Genomic DNA, 15,341 nt, shown 5'->3' on the forward strand with positions numbered 1-15,341 from the left:
TGGCTTCTGGCCTTCTTGTTGGGGTGTGAGCACACACATGCGCACGCAGACGCACATGTACACGCCACGCACAGGTACACATGAAGAGACCGGGGCCCTGTACCAGGGACTTCCCGCCTGGTCCCGTCTCCCACACCCACAAGACGAGACTCCTGTCTCAGCACCAGGTGGTAAGGCAAGGGGCAGACTCTGGGGCCACGGTGGGATGGCGGGAGCCAGGGGGCGTTACTCCAGAAACGGCGTCTGCGAGGTGGCTGGTCTCCGCCCACCACCTCCCTCCCCCCACGCCCCCCCCCCCGCCCCCCCCGCCCCCCACCTCCCTCCCCCAACGCCCCGCCCCCCACCTCCCTCCCCCAACGCCCCGCCCACCACCTCCCTCCCCCAACCCCCCGCCCACCACCTCCCTCCCCCAAGGCCCTCCGCCCACCCCCTCCCTCCCCCAAGGCCCCTCCGCCCACCACCTCCCTCCCCCCACCACCTCCCTCCCCCAACGCCCCGCCCACCACCTCCCTCTTGCCCCCTCCCATCCCCCCCAGCGAGTGCCCCCCCCCACCCCAGCCCTGTGGCGGCACATGGAAAGTTGGAGGCCGCAGACGCTCCCGAGCAGGGAGCGGCGAGGGGCCCGCTGAGCCGTAAGCGCCGCACCAACAGGCTGCTCGCTGCGGCCGCGCTGATTTATGCGGCTGTCTGGGAGCCTGGCCAAGTCTGTAAGTCATGGATAGTTAGGAGACGCGCTCCAGCCCTCAGCCCCGTCTGCCTCTCGGGCTCCGGGCCCGACTGCGCCCCTCCTGAACAGGGCTGTCCCCCACAGAGACCCCTTGGCGGGTCCAGGTCCAGGTCCTGAGCCCACTTTGCAGAGGAGGACGCTGAGGCCCAGGGGTGCTGGCAGCTGGCCTTCGTCCCTTGGACACCAACCACTGAGTTGGTGGTCATGCCCAGGGTCTTGCCAATCACCCCAGAGGCATCTTCCTCTGGCTCAAGGGCCCACTTGGCATCTTGGGGGCTCTACCCAAGGGCCAGGAGGGGAGTGCCCAGGAAAGGGAACGGAAAGGGAGGCAACCACCCCGAACGGTCACCCCAACACCTCAAGACTAACAAGGGCCAAGGGTCATGGTCTTCAGGTTCAAACACCTCCGAGTCCCAGTGTCATCGAGCCCTGGGGTCTTCCTGTCCCTGGAATCTGAGACTCAGGCACCTGGTGCCGGGAAGCACCTCTGAGGCCATCCTGGGCCATCTTGGGCTCCAGACAGGACTGCCCGTCCCACCGAGCCCTGATGGGGGAAGGACTAGGGGTCCCTGAGTCCTGAGATTTCTGAGGCTGAGAGCCTGAAGACGTAGTCCTAGATGTTACTGGAAGCCTAGAGCAGTGTGTGCAACAGAGCTTACTTTAATAGTGGAGAGGCTCGCCCGTCCTGTACGGCGGTCGCCTGACACACAGGCTGGTGAGCGCTTGAAATGTGGCTGGCGGAGCTGAGTCCTTAAACGTCAGTTGCGTTTAATTAACTGAAATGTCAGTAGCCACACGTGGAGGGTCGTAGATGAGATACAGGATGCCTGGTTATATTTGAATTTCAGATAAACAAGAGATCATTATTTTGCCTCGGTATGTCTTAAATTTGGGATATACTTAAGGAGACAAACTAAAAAATGACTCACTGTTCCTCAGAAATTCAAATGTAACCCAGTGTCCGGTATTTTATGGGGCACCTAGCCCCTGCGGCTAGCAGCTGCCCATGGGGCAGCACGTCTACAGAACACAGAAGGATGGGCAGCTCCCTGGACATGTGGGTCTGGGCACCCTGGGTTAAACCAAGCGACACAGGCAGAGGGGCTGCAGCTCCCAGTTGACGCTGTGGCCTCGGCGTGGTTGGTGGGGGACAGGGGTGGGGGGGCGGGGGGCCCGCTGGAGCCCTGCAGTAGCCTCCCTGGGCCTGGGCCTGGCTTCCAGACCCTGCAGGGCAAGAAGAAGAAGCAGCTCATTCCCTGGCCCAAGCACACACGAGACCCAGGCCCAGGCACACGCCCCCTCCCGGTGCCCACACACTCCGAGCCCCGAGGGGGAGGGGGAGGGGGGCACCACACCTCCAGCGGCCCCAGTGGAGAAGTATTATAAACATTTACAACAAGTAGACAAAACAGTCTATTGTAGCGACCCCTCCGCCTCCCCTAGGAGCTGGGGTGAGGCTGGCATGGTGGGGGGAATACTTGGGCCCCCGCCAGGACGTCCTCTGTTTGCACAAGTGGAGGTGTTTTCATCTGAGGGCAGTCTGCGTGCTGTGGCCTTTGTCGTGTCTGCTACTGAAATTTCCTGTCTCTGTTATTCTCTTCCCCAGTAAGACCATCTGAAACCCAAAACTTTTATTGCCCCTTTAAAAGAGGCTTTACAGCTCCCCATCTGCCTCATCCTGGTCCGCTCTCGGAGCTGCTGTGATTGTAATTAGCGAGGCACGCTGGGCGCTGGGCACCGTGTTAGGAATTCGTCCTGGTCTCAGCCGCAGGGTCTTGGCGGGAGGAGCTGCAGGGAGGAGGGCCAGGCATGTGGGCAAGCCCGATTCTGCAGAGTCAGCTGGAAGCCCCGGGCTTTGCTGCTTAGCTGGTTAGCAAAGCAAGCTGAACACCCTGGTTAGCAGCGACCCAGGGCACGCGCCACCTGGGGACCTGGCTGCTGTCCCGGCCACCTCCCCGAGGCTCTGTGCCCTGGGGCCTGGCTCTTCCCATCTCTGCACCCGGATCCCCCACCTTTGACTGGGAGAGGCTGCCTCTCCCCGCCAGGCACTCAGGCCCGTTAGGGTGAATTAAGTCAGAGGCTGGCTGGACTGGAAAGATCCTGGGAAAGTGATAAAGGCAGAAACAGGAGGCGAGAGGCGGGGCTGGGAGGAGTGGGGTGCTCAGGGCCCCGGCTTTAGTTTCCCCACTCCGGCCCCAGGCACGTTCGCTGCGTCCCCCTAGTCCTCTATGCCTCAGTTTGTCCGTTTGTAGTAGAGCCCACTTCACATGGGTTTTGCCAAGATTAAATGAGATAATTGAATACAGAGCACTAGCAGAGTTGTTTTTTTTTCTAAGCTTTAATGTTAGTTTTGGTTGCGTTGCGTCTTCGTTGCCTAGAGAAAGCCCGCGAGCGGGGGCTACTCTTCGTTGCGGTGCATGGGCTTCTTGCAGTGGCCTCTCTTGTTGCGGAGCACGGGCTCTAGGCGCGCGGACTCAGTAGTTGTGGTTCGCGGACTTAGTTGCTCCGCGGCATGTGGGATCTTCCCGGAGCAGGGCTCAAACCCGTGTCCCCTGCATAAGCAGGCGGATTATTATCCACTGCACCACCAGGGAAGTCCCTAGCAGAGTATTTTTTAAATGACATTTTTTTTTAATGGCATCATTGTTGCTTTCATTATCAGTGGTCATGGGCAAGCAAGGGAGTCTCTAGAATGTAGTAGACGGATCCTTACCCTCAGGGAACATTCACTCTCAAACACCCCCATTTGACAAGGAAACAAAATGCTTCAAACCAAGTGTTTATTATGGGTGAAGGAATTAAGCAAGGTGGGCTGCCTGGAAGAGGCAGGTTTGAGACTGAAACTAGAAAAGCCAAGTGGACGGAACTGTGTGAGCCTGCAGACACGTGGCTCTCTGTTCTCGCCTGCGAGGCATGCTCTGAGTCTGACCGTCCCCTGTGTACTGACCATCTCCCTGAGCTCCTGCACCTTTCCCGACAGCAGCAGGAAAACCACCGCTGACCCGATGGAGAGATGATGCCAACGGCTGGGCTGTCCCTGCTTCCACTGCTGGCATGAGTGCCTCTAAAAACGGCTGAAATGCATCTCAGGGGGCTCCAAGGAGCTCCGGTTCTCTATGTCTCAGCGCAGAAAGAATTCAGCGACAGGCAAAGTGATAGATAAGAAGTGATGTATTAGAATAGGACACTTGTGAGGCTTACAAGTGGGCAGGCAAGAGGGTGCTACCCCCGAGAATTTAGTGGGCTACGGTTTCACAATCAAAGGAAAAACGGGGAGGGGGAAAAGACCACCTGCTTCCTCACTGTTGAGTAGACGTCAAGCTTCCATTATCACCTCCTCTTCCATGTCAGGCGGAGGAGTTTTCTTGGCCTTACGTGGTCAAGCTGGGACTGTCATGGCGCAATGGAAATGACCAAAAAGGCAGTAACGCATACTAAAAATGGTAAATCATCTCCGGTTTCAGTATAATGTCACCCTTTCCTTATATTTTTGGTTTTCGCGTGGGCAGAGGAGCGTGTCCTGGGAATCAGTAACTTACTGACCTCACTGCACAGGATGTGGGTGTCATTCCACCACTGTTTTATTGTTTGGGGGCATGTCTCATGCTTCTGTTGCATGGTTTTGTCACTAAGCAAGTCTGCTTGGTTTTGCGGTTAAGCAAACCTGCGTTCTTGAGTGATCGTTAACTTACAGGGGTCTCCTGTACTTTTCTTCCTTATGTACAATCCCCTAGTGGGATTAACTATTTAATCAGCTACTTTGTCCTTTACCATGTCTCTCTCACCAGGACAAGAGAGACAATTTGGCCTGGTGACTTCAAGGTCCAGAGGTGGAGGAAGAAGCCGGCTGCCCTGGGCCCAGGTTAAATGTCACCTGCTTCCTGGCTGGTCACCAAGCAGCCTTCTCAGCCCCTCAGATTCACCCGGGACCAGGCAGACCTTCCAGCTCCCACAGTCTAGCGGGGGCCACAGAGACAGGGATGAGCAGTGAGGGGTGGGGGTCAGGAAAGTCTCTGCAAAGGGGGTGCCATTCACTGACCTGAAGGAGAGAGGGGCGGCGGTCCAGGGGGAGGGTGAAAGGTCAAACAGGGTCTGTCTGGGAACTGCAGGGCCCGAGTGCCCGTGGACGGCTCCGGGCGGGGCTAGGTGGAGAGTGGGTGGGCTGGGTGCCCACGGTCCAGGGAGAATCTGGGGAGGGGGCGGCCTCACCATCGTGTCCCGCTGCTGTGAGAAGGTGGGCAAAGTTTGGGAAGCAGACCAGAGGAGGCAGCGTGGGTCCGGGCGAGGGCGGAGGAAGGGGGCGTGGGGGACAGGGTGGCCCTGAACGAGCAGGCTGCAGGAGGTGTGTCTGCATACGCTCAGGGGCAGAGGGGGCTGCCCTCATCCAGGAGGGTCGTCAAGGTGAGTTGTCCAAAGCTTTCGAACAGCCCACTGGTTCCATAAAGTTGCGCAGAGTCGAGGTCACCCCTAGTGTCCTCCGTCCCTTGGGCCCCTGCATCCTGTGTGGGGTGGAGACAGCGAGGTGAGGCACCCGGAGGGCACCGCACACGCCGACGTCATGGCCAGAGGGGCCAGGAGGCGTCTGAGACCCCCTGAAGTCTGGGAGCTCAGTGCGGCCGGAGCGTCCCCCTCGGCACCCAGCTCCCCACGCTTGCCTAACGAACGTGGGCCAGAGCAATAAACGGGTGGGTTTTTCTGTGTCTGTCTCGGCACGGGCAGGCTCACGGCTCCTGGAATAGCCCACACGTGATAAATGGCTAACCTGTGACCTCCGAGGCTTTAGCCTTGACCCCTTGCTGACCTGTCCCCCAAGAGCAGTATGGTGGAGCCCAGGGGCTAGGAAAGGGGCTGGCTCTGGAGTGCCCACTCCCCAGGGGCCATGTGACCTTGGGTGACCTTCAGCTCCCAGCACCTCTAGAGGCAGGGACCCCTGCTCATCCTGCTGGGGCCACCCAATGGGATGCTGGGGGAAACGGCACCTCCCTCACGGGCCCCCACTGCAGATGCGTCAGGAAGGCCCGCAGAGGCGCACAGGACCTTCCATCCCACCAGCAAACAGGCACCATGCCGTCGAGCGCCACCCGCCCACGTGCGCTGTGGAGAAGCAGAGGATGACAGCTCCACCCAGCCCTCAAGGGAGCCCCTTTAGCCGGGGAGTCTGAGGTCCCCAGCCAGCAGATGGCTGTGACCACCCCAAGTCCAGGGCCAGGCTGAGCAGGCCGCAGGGAAGGAAAAGGCCAGCGCGTATCTGGAACTGCTCATCTAGCCTAACCACCCCCTTCTCTCCCTTCAGGGAAGCTGGGCCCCTGGTGCCTTCACTGGGGTTGTTTTCCTAAAAGCTCGGCTAACAGGGCTGCTGGCCGAGAGCCCCAGCCGGAGGCAGGCTAGCGGGTAGCCGTGGCCACATCTGGAAGAGGTGTGGCAGAGCCTCGGGCCCCCCGCACCGAAGCCACCAGCCTCAAAGCAACAGCTGATAAGCTCCCGCCACCGGCTGTGGCTCCGGGAAGCTGCCGGCCTCAGACCGACAGCCCTGACTGCCAGGCGTGGGCGAAAAGGGGCAGAGGGCACGGGGGCACCGTCTGGCCTCAGGCCTCTAGCCAGTTCCAGACATCACATCGCAGCAGGGCCCAAAAGGTGAACTCAGAGGCCGCCAAGGGCTGTGGCTCATCTCCCCCGCGAACGCCCGCTCTTCTACAATGGGCCCCGAGATGCCCATGTCCCATGGGCGGTCTTCATCACCCCCGCACTGGGCTCCACAGCCTGGACGGGGCTTGCACACCTGTGATCACCTCCTCGTCCTAATGCCTCCTGGCCATCACCCTGCACAGACTGGAAGACGGAGGACGGATGAGTGTGGGTGTATCTGAGATCTCGCACTGATAGATTTGAGACGTGACCCCGTCTGGTGTGGGGTTTCCCAGTCCGGCCTGCTGTCTACTGCGCCTCACGGCCCCCCTGTCCTGCTTCCTGATGGCATGGAAACTTCACTGCGGACCAGCTGAGCCACTGGTGCTGCATCCTGCTGTGAGAGCTCGGGGAACTTGGCTGTTGGGTTCACGGCCCCAGTTGCGCACGGGTGACTCCCCCGCTGCCTGGGGGGGGTTCTGGGCCATCTCCCCCACGTCTGGTGCATGACTGATTATTCAGGCAGCACCCGTCAAACAGACAGTGCATGAACCAGAGAAGAAGCACGAAGGAGAGTAGGCGGAGGGAACAAAAGGCCAAGCGCTGGCTCTCACCGCGCCTTCCGGAAACTTCCACGTGCTGCTTTGCATGTATTGACTCTTGGGCCGCTCAACCCTCTGAGACAAGCTCTGTGATCGCCCTTGTTTTGATTTCCACAATGGTGTGTTCTTGCTTAGTTGCAGATAAGGGGATTCTCAAGCTATATTACCGTTGTTATTATTACAGATTTCTGACTGGTCCTGAGCTCAGCCAATGCTTCAAAGTGGGCTACGGTCACTTTATGGCCCAGTGTGTGGTCAGTTGCCCTGTGGGAGCCTGCAAAGCATGTTTGCTGGTCACATTCTAGAGGAGTCCGTCAGATCCAGCGTGCTGGTTGTTTTATTTAAATCTTCTATATTTTTATTAAGTAGTAGCTGTCCATTGTTGAGAGAGCGGTAATAAAGCTCACGTTCTGGAAAGGACAGCCTTTAAAACAAATGATGCTGGAACAAATGAAGGTCCACAGCAAAAAAAGCAACCTCAACCCTTATCTCACACCCTATCCCAAAAATTAACCCCCCAAACCAGAAAGCTTCCAGCAGAAAACATAAGAGAAAATCTCTGTGACCTTGGGTGAGGCAGGCAGAGATTTCTAAGATATGACACCAAACATGTGATCCATCCAAAAAAAAAAATCAATGAATTAGACTTCATCAAAATTAAAAACTTTTGCCCTTCAAAAGACATCATTAAGAAAATTAGAAAGACAAGAAACAGACTGGGAGGAAATATTTGCAGAACGTATACATGATAAAGGACTTGTATCCAGAATATATAAATAAAATTTCAAAGCTCAATGATAAGAAGATAGACAGCGCCAGAAAAAATGGGCAGAAGATTTCGACAGACACTTCAGCAAAGATTTATGAATGGCCGATAAGCGCATGAAAAGATGCTCAACATTATTAGACGTCAGGGAAATGCAAGTCAAACCACAATGAGATACCACTTCACACCCACTAGCATGGCTGTAATCATAATGACATTTCTTTTTTTTTTAATTTATTTTTAGCTGTGTTGGGTCTTCGTTGCTGCACGCGGGCTTTCTCTAGTTGCGGCGAGCGGGGGCTACTCTTCGTTGCGGTGCGCGGGCTTCTCATCGCGGTGGCTTCTCTTGTTGCGGGGCATGGGCCCTAGGAGCGCGGGCTTCAGTAGTTGCGGCACGCGGTCTCAGTAGTTGTGACTCGCGAGCTCTAGAGTGCAGGCTCATTAGTTGTGGCACATGGGCTTAGTTGCTCCGCGGCATGTGGGATCTTCCCGGACCAGGGCTCGAACCCGTGTCCCCTGCATTGGCAGGCAGACTCTCAACCACTGCACCACCAGGGAAGCCCATAATGACAACATTTCATATAGATAGAATCCTCCAATTTCTAGAAGAGGTAAAACTAGAGAAACCAAAACAGATTGGTGGCTGCCTAAGACTGGGGGTGGGGAAGAAAGACCTGGCTACACATGGGCACAGGAGAATTTAGGGAAGGAGCTTAAAACTAGATTGTAGTGAGGGTTACATACCAATGTACATTTACAAAAACTGATTGAATTTAATACCGGTGGATTTATGGTGTGTAAATTATACATCTGAACCTGTTTTTCAAAAAAATCTCCCACCCCAATGGTGGATTTGTTATATCTCCTTGTAGTTCTGCCAAGTTTTGCATTATAATATATCTTTGTTTTGAGGTTTTGTTATTAGATACATTCAAAGGAAGAACAGTTATATCTTCCCAATAAATCGATTTTTGTTTATTATTAAGCAAAGAACGAACTACTATTTCTAGTAGGTTTTTTTTTGGTTTTGTTTTTTGGTTTTTTTTTGTGGTACGCGAGCCTCTCACTGTTGTGGCCTCTCCCGTTGCGGAGCACAGGCTCCGGACGCGCAGGCTCAGCGGCCATGGCTCACGGGCCCAGCTACTCCACTGCACGTGGGATCCTCCCGGACCGGGGCACGAACCCGTGTCCCCTGCATCGGCCACCGGGGAAGCCCCTAGTAGTTCTTTTTGACTTAAAGTGTATGTTTCTGATGTGAAGATGGTCTTTCCAGTGTTCTCTGGCTTGGTATTTGCATTAATGCTTGCTTTCTATGGTTTTGTATCTTTATGTTTTAGATGTTTCTTATAAATATCAGATGGACTTTGTCCTTTTTATCTGGCCTGAAATCGTTGTCTTTCACTATAACTTTTAACTATTCTATTAGGTTCTATGTACTGTAATTGCCGACACAGTTGGACTGATTTCTACCATCTTATTTTGTCTTTTTATGTTTTGTTTTATCTCCTTTCTTGCCTTCTGTTGGATTCTTGAGTTTTCTCGTTCCACTTTCCTCTCCATTGGTCTAGAATTTACACGCTCTACTTCTATTCTTTTAGTAGTTGCTTATCAAAGTCGATACTAAATGAATACTTTTTCTTTCTTTCTTAGAACGTTTTCATTCCACTTACCTCCCCCCCGCAACTTTAAGGCCGGTATTACCTTGTATTTCGCACTGTCTTCATCTAAATCCCACGCGCCATTTTTACCATCCACATTTCTTTTTCTTTTTTTTTTTTAATTTATTTGGTTACATCAGGTCTTGGTTGCAGCAGGCGTGCTTCTTAGTTGCAGCCGGTGTGTTCCTTAGTTGCGGCCGGTGGGCTCCCTAGTTGCAGCTCCCAGCTCCTTAGTTGTGGCATGAGAACTCTTAGTTGCAACATGCATGTGGGATCTAGTTCCCTGACCAGGGATTGAACCCGGGCCCCCTGCATTGGCAGAGCAGAATCTTAACCACTGCGCCACCAGGAAGGTCCCCATCCACGTTTATTTCGATTTGCCCACATATATAACAATGTCTTTGATTTCCGTCCTTTCTAACATTCCTGCCATCTATCTGGGGTTACTTTCCTTCTGCCTCAAATATGTCCTTTAAAACTTCCTCAGGCGCAAACTGTGGGACATTTTCTTGATTTTTATTTGCCTGTCGCTGTCTTTATTTCGCCACTCTTCACTGGATACTGACCTCTAGGTTGGGAGCCGTTTGCTCTTGGCATTTTGACCACATCACTTCGCTATTTTCGAGCTCCCGTTGCTGCTACTGAGAAGTAGGCTCTCGGCGTAATCGTCCTTGAAGGCGATCTGTGTTTCCTCTCTGACTGTTTCTCGGGTCTTCTTTCGGCCTTTGGTGTTCTGCGTTTTCACTCTGAAGCGGAGAGGTGGGAACCCCTTGTTCTTATCTTGCTTGAGGTTCCTTGGACTCCTTATATTTTTTGGGGGGGGCGGGGCTGTCTCTCCTTAGATCTGGAACAGTTTCAGCCTTAATCCTCTTCAAATACTGCCTCTGTCCCTATCCTCTCTCTCTTCCTTTTCTGGAGCTCCAGTTAGCAATATGCTTGCCTTCTCACTCCAACCTCCATGTTTTTTCACATTTCCCAGGTGCAATTTTCCTAATTTCTCGACCTTGTCCTTCAGGTTACTGATTCCTCTTCAGCTGTGTCTGAGCAGTTGTTAAACCATCCTTTGGTTTTTAATTTCAAGTATTACGTAATGTTTTGCTTCTAGGAGTCGCCCTGCTCTTTACTAATGTATTCAAGTCCCTTTTGTTTCTTCTATAAAACATACTTCGTTTTCTGGGTCTGCTAGTTCTAATATCCAGATTTTTGCCAATCTGACTCTACTGTCTATTGTTTCTGTCTGCTTTCACTCATGCAGCCTTATCTTCTTGGGTATGTAGTGAGTCTTTACTCTGAACTGCTCATGGGCTGTGGGCCTTTGTGAAATCTTTCTAAAGCTTGAGACGAAGGTAGGTTCCTTTAGAGAGTGCTGGCGGTCTGAGAAGGCTTTAAAGTAAAGTCCCTTGTTGGAGGACTGGGGACAACTGAGGGAGTATGGATTCAGGCTGCACACGCACCTGAGGGCCAGCTTGTGGTTACGAACTCTTAGAGACCTATTCCTCCTCTCCTCAGCACCGAGGCTTGAGGGAGCAGGGCCAAAGCCTTACTTAGAGGGCAGGTGGGTTTTCTAGTTTACCTGGACGCTGAGGTGGAGCCCTTGGGAACCCTGGATGCGTGGAGGTGATCTTCTATCGGGCCCCCAACATATGCCCCCTCTGTGCTCTGTCTTCTGTCCCTTAGAACAAAGGAAGTCAAACAAACAAACAAAAACAATGATGCTCTGGTTTACCTGTGAGGATAGAAAGACCTCAACTCTCCAAATTCAAAATGAGAAGACAGTCTGTTCTTTGGCCATCATAACAGCAAACAGCTGCAAAGCCAGCTGCAAACCTATCCCAACCTACTGGTGACCACTAGCTTCACTCAGCCAATCAGCGGCGGTCACACCCCTCGCTGAGGACCACCCAGTTCCCAAACGCTTCCTCTGAGAGTCACACTGAACTTCCGTGCCAGGCCTGCAGTTAGCTTCGATTTGGGGTTTCTGGCCTCCCAACTGTGGCTCTCCCCAGCTTAATAAACAATACATTCAGCCTTTCTGGTGTCAGATGGTGTGCAGTGAACTCACGCCTTCACATCTCGAAGCAAAGCCAGCTTTAGTGTATGACGCTGCTCTCTGGGTCCCCACTTTCCCCATCCTGGCTTGAGGATTCCACACCTCCTAGCCAGCTCAAGGCAGCATTCTAGGGGAAGTCCCTGGCAATCCGGTGGTTAGGACTCTGCACTTTCACTGCTGAGGGCGCAGGTTCGATCCCTGGTCGGGGAACTAAGATTCCCACAAGCCTCAGGGCGCAGCCAGAAAAAAAGAAAAGACAGCATTCAAGATGAACATCTTTTATTCTACCCAGAATGTGTAGCTGCTTTCAGTGGGAGGGTTTGTACAGGCTCTTGACTGGCCATATTGGTAGGGACAGATGGGGAAACTGAGGCTCTGGGGTGCTCATAACTCCCTAAAGGTCACACAGCTAGTAAGTAACGGACTCTAACCTCAGAACCCGGACAGCCTGCTGGGTCTATGCCCTTAACCTCTGTCGTTCTCAACAAATGAGTCAGTAATTGGTGAAGCCCTTCATTCATTCATCAAATATTCATTGAGCTTCCTCTATTTGCCGGGCACTGTCTGAGGCACTAAAGACACAGCAGTAAATGAGAAGGGTGACATTGCTGCACTCGGAGAACTTACGTTCCAGTGGGAGCAGGCCCGGGAGCGAGTGGAGGCTGTTTGCAGAACCTCCTTCGCAGAGGCCAACAGCCATGGTCAGAGGCTCTGCATCTCCAAGGAGACCTCGGCCCACACTGGCCATTCAGGCTGGGTCTCAAGGCTGGGACCCCTCCTCTAAAGTGCCCAGGCCTCTAAGAGGCAGCTGCAGTGGTGACCTCACTGACCCGTGGGAACCCCAAGGCCCAGGCAAGCTCTGTGACTTCCCAAGGTTTGGGGCTGAGCTGGCCTTGAACACAAGCTTGTATTTTTCCCCCGTTCCGGTGAAGGCGACCGTTCCAACGAGGACTCAGGTGGGAGATTCTGGGCCGAGGACCTCTGGGTCCAGGGAGGGAAGAGGTCACAGTGGCAGACTGGCCTCCCTCTGCTGGTGACCCCGGTGGTCCCGATGGGGGATTTACGAGCTGTTCCGTCGGAAGCTGGGGCCAACCCCAATTTACAAGCCTGAGCACCTACAAACAAAGGGCACCCCGTGGACTGGGCTGTAGACAAAACTTCTCAGCCCCAATGCCCCTGGGAGAGCTCAGGGCGTCAGCACTTGTCCACAACTCGGTAAGCCAAGTAGGTCTTGGCCTCTGTCCTGTTGTCCTCCAGGGTCTTGGGTCCCCAAAAGGGCTCCAACACCTGTGTCCATTGGTCAGCCGAGTCGCTGGGGAGGGGGTGGAAGATGTCGCTCAGGGAACAGCTGGGCACAGCTGCATCCTGAGGACACTGTCCCAGCCTCGCCTGGAACACAGGGTCAGACGCCATTCATTCCCAGCATGGGCTCCACTCCAGAAGGCGAGGCCAAGGGACAGCGTGTCCTGGGGGCTGGCTGGCCCCCGTCCCAGCCTGACAAAGGAGCGGTGGGAGGACAGAGCCCCGAACCGGAGGAATGTGCAAGCTTCCTCTCTGGAGCCCCCGCCCCAAGCTGGGTGCCGTCTGTGGGGTAGGGCGGCGTGCTGGCCCCAGAGTGGCCGGGGGCAGCTGCAGGGGGCTCCGCGCTTCTGGAACCCTGTGCTGCGGTTCCCACCTACCTGCTCAGGGGCCACCCCTGGGATCTGAGGGTTGGTGAAGCCTGTCCCCGAATCCTGCACACGGGCCACTGTAGGCTAAGACTTGCCTCAGCTGAGAAGCACTGCTTTCCTAGTCCCCGCGCAGCAAGATGCGGGGCCGAGGTCACCATCCAACCCCGGCTTGAGTCCCCGCTTCCAAACCTCCCGTGGCACCGTGCCACCCGCCCGTCAAACTGCAGCCTCCAGTGGGGACGGGTGTGGGGGAGTGGATGGGCGTGGAGGCGGGGGGAGGGGGGTGGGCGTGGGTGTCGGGGCGTGAGTGGGGGGTGCAGGAGGTGAGTGGGCGGGTGGGGGGCGGGGGGACGTGGGTGTGGAGGGGCCGGGCGCTCACAGGCTTCCCGGCACCTGGACACCTCCGCACGTTCCTCTGCTCCCTGCCTGTTAAAACCTTGCTCATGCTCCGGCACCAGGCGAAAACCCTAGCCTCCCAAACGGCCCCTTCCACGACCCCCTCCCTGCGTTCACCACTCATTGCTGAGGGGCGACTTGCATCCACGTGTGTGTGTCGCCCCCGTGCCCCTCCTCCCCCCAGACCCCACCCCACCGACTCGGAGCCCTGAGAGCAGCTGCCGCCCCGTCAGCCTGTGACGGACGAGGAGATTTCTGGTGTTTTTATTCATTTTTCTTTTACTTTTTTACCGCATAAGCAGCACACAGGTAGGCAACGGTTCCAGGTTTGTTCAAAGCAACCCTTTAACTCTTAAAAAATGACCCGTCACTCGGCCACGTTGCAGAAAAGTTCAAACGTGCAGGTGAGCAAGACGGCCGCCCAAAGCACCTGCGATCACAGGTATTTCTCTCTGCAGCCGCTGGCGGGGCTGCTGTGCCAGGTGTGCTCACATGTGAGCTCACTGAATCCCCAGGCGGCCCTGACGGGGAGGGGCCGCGACAGAAGTGTGAGGTCAAGGGCGCCAATGTGACTGACGGGCAGGCCTGGGCCCAGCAGGGGGCTCAGAGCCCGTGGGAACACCGCCTTCCGTCTCTCCTGTGTCACCCCCACCCCCCATCTCTCTCAAACACCTTCTAGGTCGGGTGCTGGGTCCTCTCTCACATCTGTCACGTTGCAGGGTGGACGGGAGCTCAGGAGGGTGCCCTGTGGGGATGGCCTGGCCCCAGGAACCCTTCCTGGAGGCCAGGCCGGCTGCCCCACCCCCAGCCTGCTGGCCTCAGCAAGGATTTCAGCTCCCGACAGAGGGGAGGCCAAGTCTGCTGCAGCTCAGCCTCCTGCAGGCCAGGGGCCCGTTCCAGGTCGTCGAGGCTGCAGTCCAGGCTGGCCAGCTTCGGGGAACGATGGCGGGGGAGGCCCTGGCGGTGAAAATCCTGCCCCAACCTCATGCCAAGACCTTAGGGCCGGGGGCCCCAATCACCAGAAACGCCCTCTGCCCTCCCTAGGAGGGGCGTAGGCGAGCTGAAGCACGGGCACTCAGGACACAGGGGAGGAAGCTCTGGGGCCTGGGATTCTCAGGTGTGGACAGCCTCCCTCGCTTCCACAGGGCTGCCAGGGACGGGGTGCCTTCCCACTGTTAAGGGGGTCCGCAGCCGTCATCTGGGAGCTGCCCGGAGAAAGGCCTGGGGCTGGCTCAACCCAGAGCTGGGGGTCCTTCACGTGAGGCCCTGGTGCCAAGTGCACCAGGGGCCAGGCCCCGTGCTTGGAGCTCCCGACCCAGAGGCACTGTGTCTGGACATTTGGGAACTAAGGAGGGGAAGAGCCATGCCTGGAGGGGACGTCCGGGGAGGGGCCCATTTCTGAAAAACGGCCGAGGGCCCAACAGGCACTCCGCTTTCATTCTGACAAATGAAACATCTATGGAAGAGGGAAAGCCCAGGCAGCCAAGGGCGCCCTTGCCGTCTCAAAGTCCCAGGGTGCAGCGCGGGGCTCTGTGGGTGCGGGCAGCAGCTTCCGCGGGCTCCAGCCTCACCCTCAGATGGAGCGCAGAGCCCGGCAGCCACGGGGGCCCAGGCTCAGGGTCCCCAGCCGTGGGGTTCTGGGGCTGCACGCACACGCACACCAGCCCTTGCACTGGGGAGCTTCTCACTTGGCAAGTCCCGTCCAGCAGACAGTACAAGTGTCACAAGATGGTTGCCCCAGGAGAGTCCAGGCGGAGGGGAACCTGTGTGCTCAGGACCCAGGGCGGCGTCCTGAGGATGCACTGGACCCAGAAAAGCATCATGTCCACAGGCAGTGAGAGGGTCAA

The sequence above is a fragment of the Orcinus orca genome, chromosome 6 (genome assembly GCF_937001465.1).
Source record: "Orcinus orca chromosome 6, mOrcOrc1.1, whole genome shotgun sequence".
In the NCBI taxonomy this organism is placed as follows: domain Eukaryota; kingdom Metazoa; phylum Chordata; class Mammalia; order Artiodactyla; family Delphinidae; genus Orcinus; species Orcinus orca.